This window comes from Meriones unguiculatus, chromosome 19 (genome assembly GCF_030254825.1).
Source record: "Meriones unguiculatus strain TT.TT164.6M chromosome 19, Bangor_MerUng_6.1, whole genome shotgun sequence".
NCBI classification, from domain to species: Eukaryota; Metazoa; Chordata; class Mammalia; order Rodentia; family Muridae; genus Meriones; species Meriones unguiculatus.
Window position 1 is genome coordinate 42309990 of NC_083366.1, and position 16784 is coordinate 42326773.

Below are 16784 nucleotides of genomic sequence, written 5' to 3' on the forward strand. Positions count from 1 at the left end.
GTTTTAGTTCAGTTCCATCTCACTACCTACTTTATCTCAAGGACTATCTCAGTGGAGAAAAAAAATGTCTATTTATTTACAATGTGCATCCATTTATACATATTACATGAGACTGAGACGGTATAACCGTGTATATACTATAATGGAGGACATATACAGTGGCGACCCCATAAGATAGTATTGTTCTGTGAGGTTGGTGCCACCTTGGTTTATGTAAGACCCCTGTGTGATGTTTGTACACTAAAACCACAAAGACGCATTCCTCAAAATGTACTCATGCGTTTAAGTTCAATGGCTGTTTATACATATTCACATATATATGCATATATAAGTGCCTATTCTAAATCGAGATAGGTAGAAAGGAAGAGGGTAAGAAAGGGAAAAGAGAGAGGTGAGGAGAGAAAAGAGAGAATAACACAGCAGCCTTGCTGCAACAAGCTTCTATTAACAAGCATGTGTGCTCTCTATATTTCCATATAAATGTGGAATTTGACATTCTCTAGGGGTCAGTGATGAAGTCAACTCATTAACATTCCAAGGGGAGCAGTAATTTTTGCTTCAGATTCTTGGGTTGCAAAGGTTCTCCCTCTCTCTCTCTCTCCCTCTCTCTTTCTCTCCAGCTTTTGTTCTTATTTGCTTTGTCATTTGTAAGCTGACTGGTACACAGTGTTCTGAAAGCCACATTCGGTAGCTCTCTCTCTCTGCACTGCGTTGCTGAAAGGTGGCACTGTGTCCTATTCTGTGTGAAAGAATACATTTTCAGAATGTAAAAGGCGAGGAGGAACACACAAAACCTGAAGCTTGCTTCATGAATCATTCCCTGTCATCTGCGTGGAAAGACACTGTGAGTCGGGTTTCAAAGTTCCGGGGGGGAGGGGATCCAGGTCGCAGAACAAGCCTGCGGGCGCACTTCTCTTCTCTATGAGCTAGGTGCGTCCTTACAAACAAGGGAGGAAGGGCTACCCTCAACACCCATGGGTCACATGACATCACACAACACTCTGCTTGTGCACAAAACATTCTCCACTCTCTTGGGAATTGTGATGCTGCAACAGAAAGCCAGATGCTGTTGTCTGCATGGGGGCAGGGGACAGGTTGTGTTTTTTCCAATCATAGTCATATAATTATGTTTTAGAAAGACTTCTTTCAAGGTGTGTGTGTGTGTGTGTGTGTGTGTGTGTGTCTACATGTGCACCACATGCACACTGGTGTCTACTGAGGCTAAAACAGGGCCTCGGATATCTTTGAGCTGAAGTTGTAGGCTGTTGTGAACTATCTGCTGAGGGTATTGGGACCTGACCTTGAATTGTCTGGGGCAATACTTGCTCTTCCCCACCGGCCATCTCTTCAGCCACTATCAGTCATCCATGTGTTAGTGTTTGATTGGTAACAGCTCTACAAACTCAATTATTTATGAATTTGAGAAAGGGAGCCTCTTCAGGGGTAAAATGTGTAGTGGTTGGATTGTACAATAAACTCTTCCAGATGACTGAGAATAAAAAGGTTTTAGGTTGAAATTATTCAAATATTACAAAAAAATGGGTTTAAGGTCACAAAGGCAGTTGGAATAAACATGGAGTAATAATTAGAGAAAGGTTAGTTTTGCTTCAAGCAGAGTTTTGTTCTAATAAAGCATGACAGCGTCAGTCACATTCAGAGTCTGAGAATATTCACAAACAAAAGGAAAGCAAGTCAAGGCTGGTGGACTTTCGAAAGAAAACACACTCACAGACACACACACACACACACGAGCTGTTGTTAGTGTAAACAGGAGAGATGATGTCAGTGTGAGTTACCATGTGGGCTCCTAATAGAATCTCCTGAGCTGATGTCTGTGTGTTTTGATCTAGGAAGCTGTTTGGGATGCCTGACTAGTATTGGTAGACAGATGCTCAGCTGAAGTTGTTATTATACTAATTATTATTGTACTATTTTTATTATAGTAATTATTATTATACTATTATTATTGTACTAATATTCATTTCATTGTTACTGTGATTTAGTCTCATTCCTAAAAGGCATCTCTATTATATTTCCAAACATTTTACTGGGGCCTGTTGGTTCACTCTCAGACTTCTTTTTTTAACTTTTATTGCGGTTTTCAATTACTTATAGCTATCATACTTTCTCTTATCTATATAATTTTATTAACATTAGCTGTTGTCAAGTTTCCCTCTGCTCTCCCTATTTTCTTGATTCTCTTTGGTTTCTATAATTTAGTTTATTTGGTTCTGTCTCCTTCTTCCATGTTGAAGGCTGCCCATAAAAGGATACATTAATCTTTTGTTTTTATTTATTTATTCTTATGTGTATGGTATTTTTTTCTGCATGGATGTATGTCTGTATGTGTATGATGGTACTCTTAAAGGCCAGAAGAGAGTGTTGGATCCCTTGGAACTGGAATTAAAACAGTTGTGAGCCACCACGTGGGCAGTGTGAGTTGAACCCTGGTCCTATGAGAGAGCAGCCAGTGCTCTTCACCACAGAGCCTTCTTGAAAGCCTCCCATTGATATGCTAATTTTTGGTAGTCTTTAGCATGTTTCAGAGATTTAGCAACAACACCCGTAATATGTAGCACATTATCTATAATAATATGCAATGCATTATAAAGTACATGTTAATGTACAACTATGTATTTATTGTATATGTGAGAAATACAAATATGTCAAGTATTTTTGTGTGTGGACTTGTTAATTTTCTATTGCTTTATCACAGAAGATCGTAAACATGATGGTTTTAAATAACATTAGCATACAGGTCTGGACCTTAGAAGTGGTAGTGTGGGGAGCAGGGATCCAGATGTATCTCATACAAGGGACCAGGGTTTTGGGAAGTCTCTCTGATACTAAAATGACCAGAGGAGAAAAGCTCTGAGATAACCAGGAAGAGCCTCCACCGATGGAGCCATTGGTGGCACCAACCTTATTGATCTAGTGGCTTAGAGAAAGACCGCTGTCAGGGAACACAAGCTCCATCAGGTCTAGTTTACATGGAAGCTGCTGTTTGCTCCTGTTCTTGACAGAGGCATTTAATGCCACCCAGATCTTGAGACTTTTTTTGCAGAACAACTTTCAAAGTGGTTGACAGCCTTCATATGAAATCCCAAAGACAGAAGAGAAAGTAAAAGAAGATGAGGAAAGAGATAGAGATGGGGAAAGAGATAGAGAGAAGGAGGGAGAAAAGAAAGAAGTTTTTGCTCAAGCGACACTTGAATTTAGACTCTCTGCTTAGAGGCTTATAAAGAAAACCATGGTCTTGGTTAGGCAGGGCTCGTGCCCAAAGCTCTGAGGAGTTTCTGGCCCCAAGATCCTCGCTATAAATAGTGGCATATCAAGCCCTTCTTATACTGTCCCTGTCCCTGGCCTCCCTTTTATGTAGTGGAACCTGAGTATCTGCTTTTGAAGGATGTGTCTTGGGTCCATTTGAGTAATCTCTTCAGTGCTGTGTAGACACTGTGTATAGCTCTGGGCATAGAGAGTACCAGGGCTTCATTTGGGGAGCTGAAAGGGAGGTGTCACTGATCTCCCAATTTTTTACCTTAGACTGCTCAACCTTCAGAGTTATGACAGATGCATTTCTACTACTGTTTTTTGTTTTTCTTTTTTAAGTTGAAGGCGTGGACTGAGAAAACAACATTTTGTTCTTTAATTGCCTTTGAGCCTTGCAGCTACATTATGACAAGCTTTTTTCTGGATCAGCATTTTCTTTAAAAAAAAAAGACATTTAACAGCACCATAAAGCTGGATTTAATTGGTTAAAAGGGAGAAAATTCACCTGATATTAAAATTAGACATCCATGTGTTTCCTCTACAGTACCAAGGAGCTTTTCACTGGTTCCTGTATTTTTTTTTTCTTTGAGAAAACAGCTTCTCTTAAACCACTGAAATCTGTTATCTGGGGAATAAAATATTTATGAAATCATTGTGATAATTTTATACACTATGCCAAGAAGCTAAATGTTGGATAATGACTGAGATGCTTGGCTGCATTCTTAGGTGGAGGTTGTATCAGTTCCCTTTTAAGCCTTGGATGAAATTACTTTTTCTTAGAACATTGTCTTCAGTTGGTAGCAGATGAAATATTAAATAAATATGCAAGCCTCAGGGGCTTCTGCAGCCTCACTGAGACTTGGCTTTATTGATGTACTCTTTGAAGTCCTGCGTGCTTTTCAAACATGTCATGCATTTTCTAAGATGAATTCCTCAGGCTGAAGCAGTATGGAGGGCAGAGAGCCAGAAGCAGCAAGGTGTGTGTTCCATTCTTTCCTTTGGCCAAGTGAACTGATCTAAATATCATTTATTACTTTGAAGAAATTTGTCATTAACACGCACCTCTATTCCTTTCAATGAGAGACAACTAAAGCCATCGTTTGAGTGACACATTTGGCTGTAGGCAAGGGCTGCTTGTCTGTTTACTGTTTGGTATGTGAGAAGTTATATGTGGCTTATTTTTACTCTAATTAACTTGTAAGTCATGTTCACTGATAATTCAGGAAAGGAATTCAAAGGAACATATAAAGGATTTGGAAACCATTAAAGTTTTGGAAGGATATTGATATTCAGGGGCAATTAGTTTTGTTGTATATATATGTACATATACTAAACATTTACTATATATACATATATATGTATATATACATATATGCATACATATATATATATATATATATGTTTCATCTAAACTTATGGAATGGTACAAATACACAGGTATTTTGTTTCCATGTCTGAATACTTCATTATCAAGAAGGCAATAGTGTAATCTAGGGCTTGTTGTTGACAATATTGAAAAACAAGAAAACAGATGGATGCAAAGGGAGATAACAGAATCTGTAATAAAAAGTAGTCACCCAAAACACATGAATACTGTCAGAGTGCGGCAGAACTGTGATTTTGTGTGTTCCCAAAAGACTCAAAGAAAAAGACGAACATAGTCCATGAGTGAATTTCCACAAGGAAACCCAGCAGGAAATAATACAGAAACAGAAGTCCAGCAACAAAAATAAAATGTCTGAGAAGAGCATTATTTTTGTCGAAGCATAAAGAACAAATGAAACAAACAGAAAGAAGTTCTAATCACAGTGGACCATAACCTGAATGTGTTAGCAAATATTCCAAACGAATGGTATACGTACTCCGATTGAAAGACGGGTCTGGGAATGAAGTTCAGAAGTAAAGCTCTTGCCTAGGATGCTCAAGGCCCTGGGTTCAGGCACGGGTACTACAATACTTCTGCGCCTGCCACCAATCACAGCTACTACTGCGCTACTGGCTTATAATTAAAAGAGCAACATTAAAAACAGCAGTAATTGACTGCTGTGCTATGTTGTAAATAAGAAGCTAATTCTGAAAATATTTACGATGATAACATGAAGCAATGGAAGCCAGAATAACTACATTAGTTCAGGTCAAGCCAGAATGATGAAGAGCTCTGTAGGGCAGTGGCTGATATAATAATAATAAAAGTATTGCGTCTATGGAAAGGTAGAGATATGCTTCACATCTGCATGCCTGACAACGGAGTGTCAAAGGAGAAGCAGTCACAGTCACCACTGTTTTGAAAGAACTCAACTGCCCTAAGAAAATGGAAGATGAAACAAGTAGAAAATAATATAGATGCGTGGCAAGTGTCACCAGTGACTGCGTTAGGTTAAATTCCGAGCCATAAATATTTACAAACAAAGCAAAATGTGTATAAACAGGCTACAAGACAGAAAATAGATCTTAAGAAAAAGTGTGAGTGTATTGAAATCAAGTGCTTACACAGAAGTTTCTGGTTCTGAAATGCATATATTGGAGAAGAAAGATACAGAAAATCAATAACTTAAGCTTTCCTCCTAGGAAACTTGAGAAATAGCAGCAATTTAAGCTGAATTCAAGCAAAAAAATATGTTGGAGCAGAAATAAATGCAACCAAGGACAGAAGAATGATATTAAAAATTGACAAAAGCAACAATGGGTTCTTTGAGAAGATCGATAAAATTGATTATCTCCTAGCCAGTCTGACCAAGATAAAAGGGGGCAGTCACAGATGATCAATTCAGAAACAAAAGCAGAGCCATCACTACTGCTCCAACGAGACTACAGGGATGTGAGAGGTGATGTAACTAATATGCAGCCAGTAATTACAAATATAAGGACTCAAATCACAGTTTCTTTAAGGAGCTTTGCTTGTGTGCTTCAGTCTCCCCATAGTTGCATGCGTAGCAATTGCGCGCTGCAGTTTTGCGCCAAGTTATGTGCTAATCTGAGTTTGAAAACCTACAAATTTCAGGAAATCTGTCTGACAGCGTTTATTTCTTACCCTGACAGATGGTAGTGCTGATGTTTCTCTTCAGATGATTCCTCCTAACTGGGATCCAGGATGAGTTCATTCTTATATGTTTACTCTAATTATTACCTGACTTTGAAGAGGAGAGATCACTGAGGGCCATTACAGACCTTATAGGAACCCAAACTGGAATTAATTTAGCACTTTTGCTCACATTCTGTTGGGTGCAATGCAATTGTGTCTCTTAACTTTCATGAGCCTTGGGAAACTAGCCTTAGCTAGCCAAAATTAGCTGAGGTGGTATAGCACTGGCAGAGAATATAACCCTGGGCTTGTCAAAATATGCCCGTATGTTCACAAAGTATTACTTCTTCCTGTGTCTCATGTATATTCCGTAACCAGAATTCTACAGTTCTTGGATGACATTGCAGCCTATTCTGGTCTGGATGGAGTCTTCATGATATCGCCTCAGGGCTAGGTTATGACATATTATCTTCATATAATGATGAAGTGGGGATGGCAAATACCAACAGAGACATTACATTAGACCATGAAGACGGGATGGTAAATTTTAAATGTTAACCTGCTACAACCTAAAATCACTGGGAAGAAAGCCTGAATAAGGATTGGCTAGATAATGTTGGCTTGCTACCATGCTTGTAATGGATTTTTCTTTATTGGTTTAATTATTGGGATGACCCAGCCTGAACGTGAGCAGCATCGTTTTTTATGAGTTGAGCCTCGAAACGTATAAATATAGATAAACTAAGCTGAGTAGTAAGAAAGCAAGCAAGCAAACAAGGAAGCAAGCAAGGATTCAGGCTTTTATTCCTAGTCTGCTCTTTGCTGTGAATATGATCCTTTAAATTCCTGCCTGACTTCCATGATATTATAAACTGTAACTTAGAATTGAAAGCCAAATACAACCGTTTTCTTCTGAGTTGCCTTTTTTTTTCAGGATTTTTTCTCACAGGGAACATATAACATTGAATGGTGTGACAATGCCAGCATGCCCCTTGGCAAATGTCATAAATGTCCCTAACTCAGCTTAAGAAATTCCTGTAGTCAGACAGTGCCACCTACTCTGGGTGAAAGTCATTGGCTTAACTGTTTGTCCTCCGTGTTCCCTAATTCCGGTTGGTCCTTGTCCATCAGTTCATTTGATGGTTAGAGAACATACTCTTTCTCAGGATTGTAAGCTCTTTTAGTTTGCCTGCAAATAGAGCAAGATTGGCTCAGACAATTGAAGACTTGTAAATTGAATCATGCGGATTCGTTGGCAACACAATTTCAAGAAAGGTGCTTGATCCTGATCTCTTCATGTCCAGCCAGTTAAATGTGCTCATGATCTTGTTGAAAGTTCTTTTCTTTTTAATTTTAATGTTTTATTTTAATTACAGGTTATTTACTTTGTATCCAGCTATAGACTCCTTCCTCATTCCCTCCCAATCCTACCCTCCCTCCCTCATCTCCTCACTGCCCCTCTCTAAGTCCACTGACTGGAGAAGTCCTCCTCCCCTTCCATCTGACCCTAGTTTATCAGGTCTCATCAGGATTGGCAGCAATGTCCTCTTCTGTGCCCTAGAAAGGCTGCTCTGCCCTCAGGGTGTGGAGAGGTCAAAGAGCCAGCTACTGAGTTCATGTCAGAGACAGTCCCTGTTCCCTTTACTAGGGTACCTACTTAGATGCTAAGCTGCCATGGGCTATGTCTGAGCAGGGGTTCTAGGTTATCTCCATACATGGTCCTTGGTTGGAGAATCAGTCTCAGAAAAGACCCCTGTGCCCAGGTATATTTGGTCCTTGTGTAGCTCCTGTCCTTTTCAGGTCTTACTAACCCTCTTCTTTCACATGATTCCTTGCACTCTGCCTAAGGTTTGGTTATGAGTCTCAGCATCTGCTTTGATACACTGCTAGGTAGAGTTTTTTTCAGAGGCCTTCTATGGTAGGCTCCTGTTCTGTTCTTGTTTTCTCCTACTTTCAATGTCCATCCCATTTGTCTTTCTAAGTGAGGTTTGATCATCTTACCCCGGGACTTCCTTCTTGTTTAGCTTCTTTAGGTGTACAGATTTTAGTTTGTTTATCCTATCTTGTAGGTCTAGCATCTACTTACTAGCATCTACTTATAAGTGAGTATATACCGTGTGTGTCTTTCTGCTTCGGGGATACCTCACTCAGGATGATATTTTCTAGATCCCACCATTTGCCTGAACATTTCATGATTTTCTTGTTTTTAATTGCTGAGTAGTATTCCATTGTGTAAATGTACCACAGTTTCTGTATCCATTCCTCCATTGATGGACATCTGGGTTGTTTCCAGGTTCTGGCTATTACTAATAGAGCTGCTATGAACATGGTTGAGCAAATGTCCTGCTGTGTACTTGAGCATCTTTTGGATATATGCCTAGGAGTGGTATAGCTGGGTCTTGAGATAGCATTATTCCTATTTGTCTGAGAAAGCCTTTGTACAACATAGTTCTGTCTGGTTGTAGAAGTACCTCATGTCTTTAAAAATTAAATTACAGGTTCCTTGGCCTAGCTAGAGTCTTGTGATAAGGTCTTACTCTTCACTTGAATTCTAGGAGACTGAATCATCCATTCTACTGGACTCTCAGCAGGGTTTTTTCATTCAAATCTTCTGAAAAATTCTCTTTGTTCTTTGAAATATAAAATTGTCAACTTTTTCAATCAGGCAAGTCTAAATTTCATGATTTTTTCCCTGTTGTCTTTCTTTCTATTTTTGTTACAGGATTAAAGATTTTAGTGACATACATCATGAATATCAAGAAGCATCATGCACCTAGAATATTGTGTCCTCCACCCACCTGACTAGAGCTATAGCTCAGAAGGTACATAGTGTATACTCAAGGTAGTGTGTTTTCAGGGTGTGATAAGATTTTATTTTTGCTAACTCCTTTGTCATTGCACGGCTCAAACCATCACTTTCACAACTAATACCTTCATAACAGTGACCTTCATAAACATTACCTTCCTGAAGAGCATTTTCAGAGCCATCACCTTCATAGACAACACATTAATAACCATCACTTCTGTAACCAGTATCTTTATAACCATCTCCTTCATAAGCAATACCTTCATAAGCAACACTTTCATAACCAACACCTTCATAGATATCACCTTTATAGCCAACACATTAATAGCCATCACCTTTTAAGCCATCGTCTTCATAGCCAACCTCTTCATGACCATCACCTTCATAACCAACATTTTCATCACTATCGCAAGGACTTCTGAATGGCCAGCCTGCAGAGAGGTAAGATTTCTTGAATCTATCAAGCTACCTGCAAGTTATTGTGACTGCTTCAGGGTTGCAGATTATTCACACCTGCTGGAGGGGGGTGAGATTTTCAGCAATAAACCTGCTTTTGAAATGTCTGTAAGTAATCTGTACGTAAATTCTTACCCATACTCATTGATTCATTAAATTGGGATTTTGTGCAATTGTTGTTTTGGTCTGCTGTGAGTTCTCTATATAGGATGAATAAACAGCACCTGTGTGTGCTGTTCCCCAGGAAGGTCCCTCCTACTACAATGTCCTTCCCCAGAGCTGAGCTGATGTCTGTGGCATGGCCTTGAGTTTCTAGAACTGCTGTGAGCTAAATAAACCTCTTTCATTTGTGAAGTGTCTAGCCTCAGGAATTTTGTTACAGAAAGTTAAAAACAGACTAATAAAGACAGACTAACTTTTCTTACAGCTGGAAATTTGTTTCTCATTCACACAGAGTTCGGTAAACATGGTCAAAACAGACTTCTAGGCGAACCTTCTCAAGAATCTAGACTTATTCATCATGTAACTCTGTACTCTATTAGAACATTAACTTAACAGAAGTAACATTATTTTTATATGCACTAGGTTATAAATGGAAGAAAATGTGGAGGAGTGTAGAGGAGTGTTTGAAGCTGGAAAAGTCAGGCATTTTCAAAGTGTTCTGCTGTAGGTTTGTTTGTTGATTTGCCTTTTCTTTCACCCATGGCACGTGAGATAAGTTTGAAGGGGACCATGGAGGGGACCTGATATGTTTCTCCAAGAATTTGGACTTAAGGCAACAGGACAAATAAGAGAAGCCTGTGCTTTCGTTAATGATGAAGTCAGGGGTGGGTGAGTTTTCCTATGAGTTTAAGGGACTGCTAAGTGGGATTGGCTTGAGGTCATTTCCAAGAGATATCTCTCAAGAGAACTAAGTGTGGAGGAGAAAGAAATTTCAATGCCAGGAGTCTGGGGTTGACCACCGAAGAGCATGCTTTTTAACTTCTGAGGAAGAACACATCACTGCAGTCAAGAGTTCCTCTCTGGAGTCTCCAGTAAGCAGTGAATCCAGAAGTAAACAACGCTCCACCCCAGGAACATCAAGCATCCTGTGGCTGTCAGGAGAGAACACCATACTGCAGCCTCACTGGCTTCTCCATGAGGGAAAGACTTTAACTGTATCAGCTGCCTCACAGTGATGGATTGTTAGTGGGCTTGGACAAGGCTCTTCCATGCGCCTCTTTCCTACTTGGGATTTCATACATCTTGTTCTTTGACTTGGAATAGCCTAGAGAGATTTTATATTATACATCTGTAGCAAAACATAATTAGAATTGTAGGCAAGTTCAGACAAACTTATTGTCTGTGAGTATTTTCTGAGGAAAGCTGTTCTCCTCAACAGCATTCCTGCCTTTGCCAACACTTTTCTTTATTACTGAGCTAGAAAAATCACTCATGTAGATCCAAGAACACATGTTGGATTATTGACTACAAAATTTTCTTTCAACAACCTGGCAAGTGAATGAGAGGAGAGCATGAGAATAAAAAAGTTAAGTAGGCACACTGTAACGTGAAAATGGAAGTGTGTGGGAAGGATTCTACTCTTGCAGAAGACCCGAGTTTGGGCCCCCGCAGCTGTGTCAGCACAATCACGTATAACCTTAGGTCCAGGGGATCCAATGCCATTCTCTGGTCTCTGTAAGCACTGCAGACGCATGGCATACACTCACATCGACACACAGCTATTCCCATAAATAAAAACAATTTAAAAATGGAGAAGCGAGCATAAATGACAAACTATTTAGTCATAAGACTTTATCCTAAATGAACCTATCAGGTAAAATTTAAATAAGTGACATTATAGGGGCCATACTTTGTGTGTGTGTGTGTGTGTGTGCGTGTGTTCTTTGACTTTTGAAGTGTCATTGAGAGAAATGATTTGGCAGTTCTTATTTCCTCAGCTGAGTTTTCACAGTATGAGATTTTGCCCCTGCACATGGTCAGAATGTCTCAGGTACTGTATATGCCTGAACTTAATGAGTGAAAATAGTTCTAATAAAATATTTTAATCTTGTGGGAAAGCTGCAGCTGTAAGGTGCTATCTTCTGAACAACGGTGATGTGACACACCCATGACATCAGCTGTGACTCCTTGCAGAAGTCCAGCAGAATTGGGCCTGTATATTGTTGACATTTATTCATAGGAAGATGGGTGGGAGGAGTCATTGGACATGTACCTGAGTATTCTGCTGCACCTCCAAGTTCTCTGTGTGCAGTGTTGCCCTAATTTTATATAGCCTCAGACTCAGGATGTGGCTAGAGTATATAGGTTGGAGATGAGGGCTCAGTATATATAGCTATTTGAAAGCTATCATCCATGCAGGCTGGAGCTATTTGAAAGCTATCATCCATGCTCTGGGGCCTCCTACAATCCTATCATCAAGCCTTCCTTGTAAGTAAACACAATGGATTCATTGGTTTCCCAGGGTGAAATGTGGTAGAATCATACTTTGGTTTGTTGTTAGGACCTTAGAAGGATGAAATAGACATTATTCACATCTCTCCCAGGGAAGGAATTTTAGCAACAACTGTAGTTTTGTTTTTTTTTTTTTTTTTTGTTCCATGATCCTTTGAAAAGGCTAAATCTAAAAATCCCAACATTCTGGTTGTTAAAACAATGTCTGAGAAAAACTTCCACTCAATCTATCATAAAATAGGGAGAGAATTTTGTACTATTTTGGTGAGGCCGATCTTCATAAGAATCCTTACATGTGGAAGAAAGAGATAGAATACAAATACATGACTCTACAGGAAATTGACTCAATGTTCCTGGATCTGAGGCTGGACACTGATCAAGTGATGGGGGGGAAATTCCATGATAGAAAAGGCAAGAAGATGAATTCTTCGCTTAGACAGCAGTGCACCCTTGATGGTATCAGTTGGCTAGCTTAAGCCTCTCTGTTCTTCCCAAACAAAATCATGAACAGGTGAGGAGAGGTTCTTCTGGTATTGGCAGTTCCAAGTTCCTGAATGATCTGGAGACTTACAAATCCAGACTGTAAGTGAGGGAGGCCTATTGCTTCAAGGTTTAGAGGCCAGAGACTTATGGCTCTAGGCATTTAGGTAAGAAGGTCACTGCTTTGAGCAATAACAATTATCATCTCAAGCGCTTTATTAACTTTTGGAATTCTCAGCTTCAGGCAGCAATGAATAACAGCAAGAAGCAGTGACTGTGAGCCTCACAGCTCTTGCCTGAGCCTTGGATGATAGGGGCCTCAGTTTCTACAACTTAGAGTGCAAAGAAATTTGGTTCTTAACTCTCTGAAGCTTCTTGGAGCCCTTCCAGCAACTTGGAAGGAACCTTTGAAGCCTCCAGTTTCTCATTTTTGGCATGTTATAAACTTCTACCTTTTTGAAGCCCTGCTTCTCAATGCTCTTTCCCTTCCATATTTTTTATCTCCTTCTGCTCTGCTGGCTCTGCTTCTCTGGATTTCTTTAGTTGCCCTCTCACTACTACAGCTGCTACTTCTCTGTAGCCTCCACCACCTCCAGTTACCAGATCATCCTGATCTGTTAATGAAAACGGTTCAAATTAGACAAGAAGAGAGGACCCAAGAAAGCCTTCCCATGAGCCAAGAGATCATTTTGTGGCTGATTCAAACATCAAGCTGAGCAGCCTGATAACCAAAGGGGACTTGGGATAATTGTGTTTGTCATAGTCATACCTACAAATGAAAGACCATGATCCACACCAATCACTAAGCTTTCTGTGGGCCACAAGAGGAAGTGCTCTGACCTGGGTGAAATAAGGGGTATGAAGAATATACCAAGTTTTGTGGCTCCAAAAAGACTGGCATAAGCCCTTTGCAGTAGTCTTTAGTCACAGCTGGATGGTGCTTTCTATAGTGGCAATTATCATTTTTAGCAAGCAAATGTGGCTTCAGTGTGTTCTCCTCAAGGAATGTGAGTTGTGTTCAAAGCATCTAAGCTGTCAAGAGGTCAGTATATTTAATTGTCAAAGAAGATTGTCTTCCAGTCCTCCTTTCCTCACAGAAGCATCTATTAGCTACCTATTGGCAAGTCGAAGCACCCTGACCCACCACATCTTGCCTACTTAAAGGGAAACCACTAATAAGTGCTTACAATAGAGGCCTATCATGAAGCCTCCAATAAGGCCACACCTCTTAGTCTTTCCCAAACAGTTTCACCAACTGGGGACCACATATTCAAATATTGGAGATTCTGGGAGCCATTCTCACTCAAACTACCGCAAGAACCATTTAATACTTTTTACCTATGATCTGAGATGATAAGTTTGTGTTTTCTAAGCCATTATCATTGTGACATTATTGCATGAGAGATAGAAAACTAATGTTGGAGCAGTTGCTAAATTTATCTCAAAATAATGTGGCCATATCAAGTGCAAATCCACTTGATATACAATCTGACCACCTGTTATTTATTATTTGCCTTCATCTATTTTTCCTACTCAAAACCTTGCAGGGAAACATAAAAGTCTCATTAATTACTCAAATTAGAAGGTTCTAAAAGTAGTTTGTGTATAAAACTTTTTGTAGAGTTGTAAATTGCTTTCTAAGAAAGTATCATCCTTCAGTTGTCTGTTGATCTGAGATACATGTAACTTTTTTTCCTGGTGAATCATTAATGCATGTTAGAAAAACTGAATTTCAGATAGCAATTAGAAAGGTAAATGTTGTCATTGATAACCTCAAAATAGTGGGAGCAATATCAGAAAGGAGATAAAAGAGATTTAAAGAGTGGGAGTAAAATAATTTTAATGACTTGTCAACCGAATGCAACCCATGTTAAGTAGTGGTGGAAATAGTCAAATAGATGTGGGCCGCAAGTCCATCTTTAGTTCTAGAAAAACAGCTGACTTAACTATTTGTATATAAAGACTTATTTAAAGATTGTTCTTTGCCTCCCTGTGTTAATCAGTCAAGTATTGCATAATTGATCTAGACCAATTCAGGAGAGAGATGTACATTGTAAGACATATACTAAACCAGACTATGGTGATTCATAACGCCAGGGAAACTTGTTCCTGAACTTTCTAGAACATTATTCAGTGAAGTGAGTGTCTGCCCTTACTGCTGCTGGACTTATAAACTGGCTTACCTCCATAAGAACTGTGTTGGTGCAGTGCTGTGGGACGGTAGCTGATATTTCAAATCTCTAAGACTGACGAGATGGGAAGAAAATAAATTCCTGGCTGATGTAATTGAGTGTCACATGCAGTTACTGGTTGAAAGAGAGCTCCAGTGACTAAATCATTTATTGATTTATTAGATTAAACTCACTTAAAGAGGGAAATTTAAATATAAATGCTAATTGCTTTCACAAGAAATGAAAGACATTTTAATTATTTCCGACAGAGTATCTAATAGCAAGCAATTGGAATGACATCACAGGGAATGCATTTATGGTGTGAGGTGGCTAATCTAGATTAGGTTGGGAAACCTACATGAGATTAATAAAGGATACCTCTGGGTGTGTTTGTGATGGCTTTTCCATACCATTAGATAGATCTTGAGGGCTCTGACTTAATGAGTGGTTTAATTCATTGATAGATTTAAAGTGTGAATAAAACAGTAGGATTTAGCAGAACTGTGGTAGGTGGGCCCTAGATGCAGGAAGTTGGTTACTAAAGGCATGTTCTTGGGGTTTCTGCGTTCCCCTTGCTCTACCATGCTTGGAGCTCCTGTCTGCTGGGGTCGATAGGGGCATGTCCTTGGGGCTAGATCTTCCTCTGCTCCTCCATGCTGAGGTTCTTCTCTGCTTCCTGTTTGCCATGGTGTAAGATGCTTCATCAGGCTGTTCTTACCATGATGGACTGAAACTTTCTGACACCACAAGCTAAAGCAAATCTTTCCTCCCTTAGATTGCTCTGTCAGGTTGACTATAGCAACGAGAAAGTTAATTAATACCTAATCCTTGATGTTTCCCAGCAAACAGTGAAGCTGATGTCACTGTATTTTTAATAGTGTTTTTTAAACAACTAAGTGGTGTGTTCTGCAATGTATATTTATTGTGGACATTGTTCAAAATGATGTAAGATATTAGGAGGCTATTTGAATTATGTCATAATTTTCTTTAATTTTTTTTTTTTTTTACTCACTGTACATCCTTGTTGTATCCCCATCCCTCCTCCTCTCCCAGTCCAATTCTCCCCCTTTCCCCATTCTCCTCAGAAAATGGAAGCTTCCTTTCTATCCCCCTTCCCTATCTCATCAAGCTGAATCATGACTGAATGTGTCCTCTTCCCCTGTGGCCTGGCAAGGCAGTATCACCAGGGGGAAGTTTTGGATGAGCTGTCAAGTGAGTCCATGTCCAAAGCAGTTCCCAGTTGACTTACTAGAGGACCCACATGAGGCTTAAGCAACCCATCTGCAACATCTTTGTAGGTCCAGTTCACACATGGTCCTTGGTTGATGCTTCAGTCTCAGCAAGCCCCTCTGGCCCTGGTTAGTTGGCTTTGTTGGTCTTCTTGTGGAGCTCCTGTCATTTCCAGGTCTTTTTCTTTTTGGTCCCATTTTCCCACAAGATTCCCTATGCATTGCCCAATGTTTGGCTGTGGGTCTCAGGGACTGTTTTGAGGTTCTGCTGGGTAGTGCCTCTCAGAGAACAATTCTGTCAGGCTCCTGTCTGCAAGTTCAGCAGAATGTCTTTCATAGTGTCAGGGGCTGACACTCTCATAGGTGGGTCTTTGGTTGGGCCAGGCATTGGCTGGGCATTCTCTCCACCTCTGCTTCATCTGCTCTATCTTTATCCCTGCACATCCTGCAAGCAGGGTTAATTTTGGGTTGAAGTTTTCGTGGGTGGGTTGGTATTCCCCTCCCTCAGCTAGAAGACTAGTCTAGTTAGTTTGTGTCCTCTTCGGTCTCTATGGCTTCTTCTACTAGGAGTCTCTGTTTGAGTACCCCTCGTAGCCACCCAGGAGCCTACCCTGACTTAGATCTCCAGCTTGTCACAGAAGCCCCTAGTTTCTCTTTTCTCTACAGGCCTTCTGTCTTCTCACCCTCACTCTCCCCAGGTCTGATCTCCATCCTCTTAACCCTCTGTGTCTCCTCTCCTACTTTGTTCCCTCTCTTTGACTACTACCTCTGTCTATTTTATCTCCCATTCTGAGTGAGATTTATGTTATTTGAATTATGTCACAATTTTCATATGAAATATGTTTGTGTAATTTGAGGTTAGGCTATTAATGTTATTAAAATTGAAAAAAAAACAT

At 39.9% G+C, this 16784-nt stretch overlaps 1 long non-coding RNA gene across 1 annotated transcript in view; it reads left to right on the plus strand.

Annotated features, from left to right (window-relative positions):
* The first annotated feature begins 675 nt into the window (after positions 1–675).
* Positions 676–16784, plus strand: part of LOC132649256 (uncharacterized) — a 228228-nt gene continuing 212119 nt past the window's right edge. Inside the window, exon 1 of the long non-coding RNA XR_009587694.1 lies at positions 676–844. This is a non-coding gene — a long non-coding RNA (uncharacterized LOC132649256). The remainder of the gene's footprint in view (positions 845–16784) is intronic.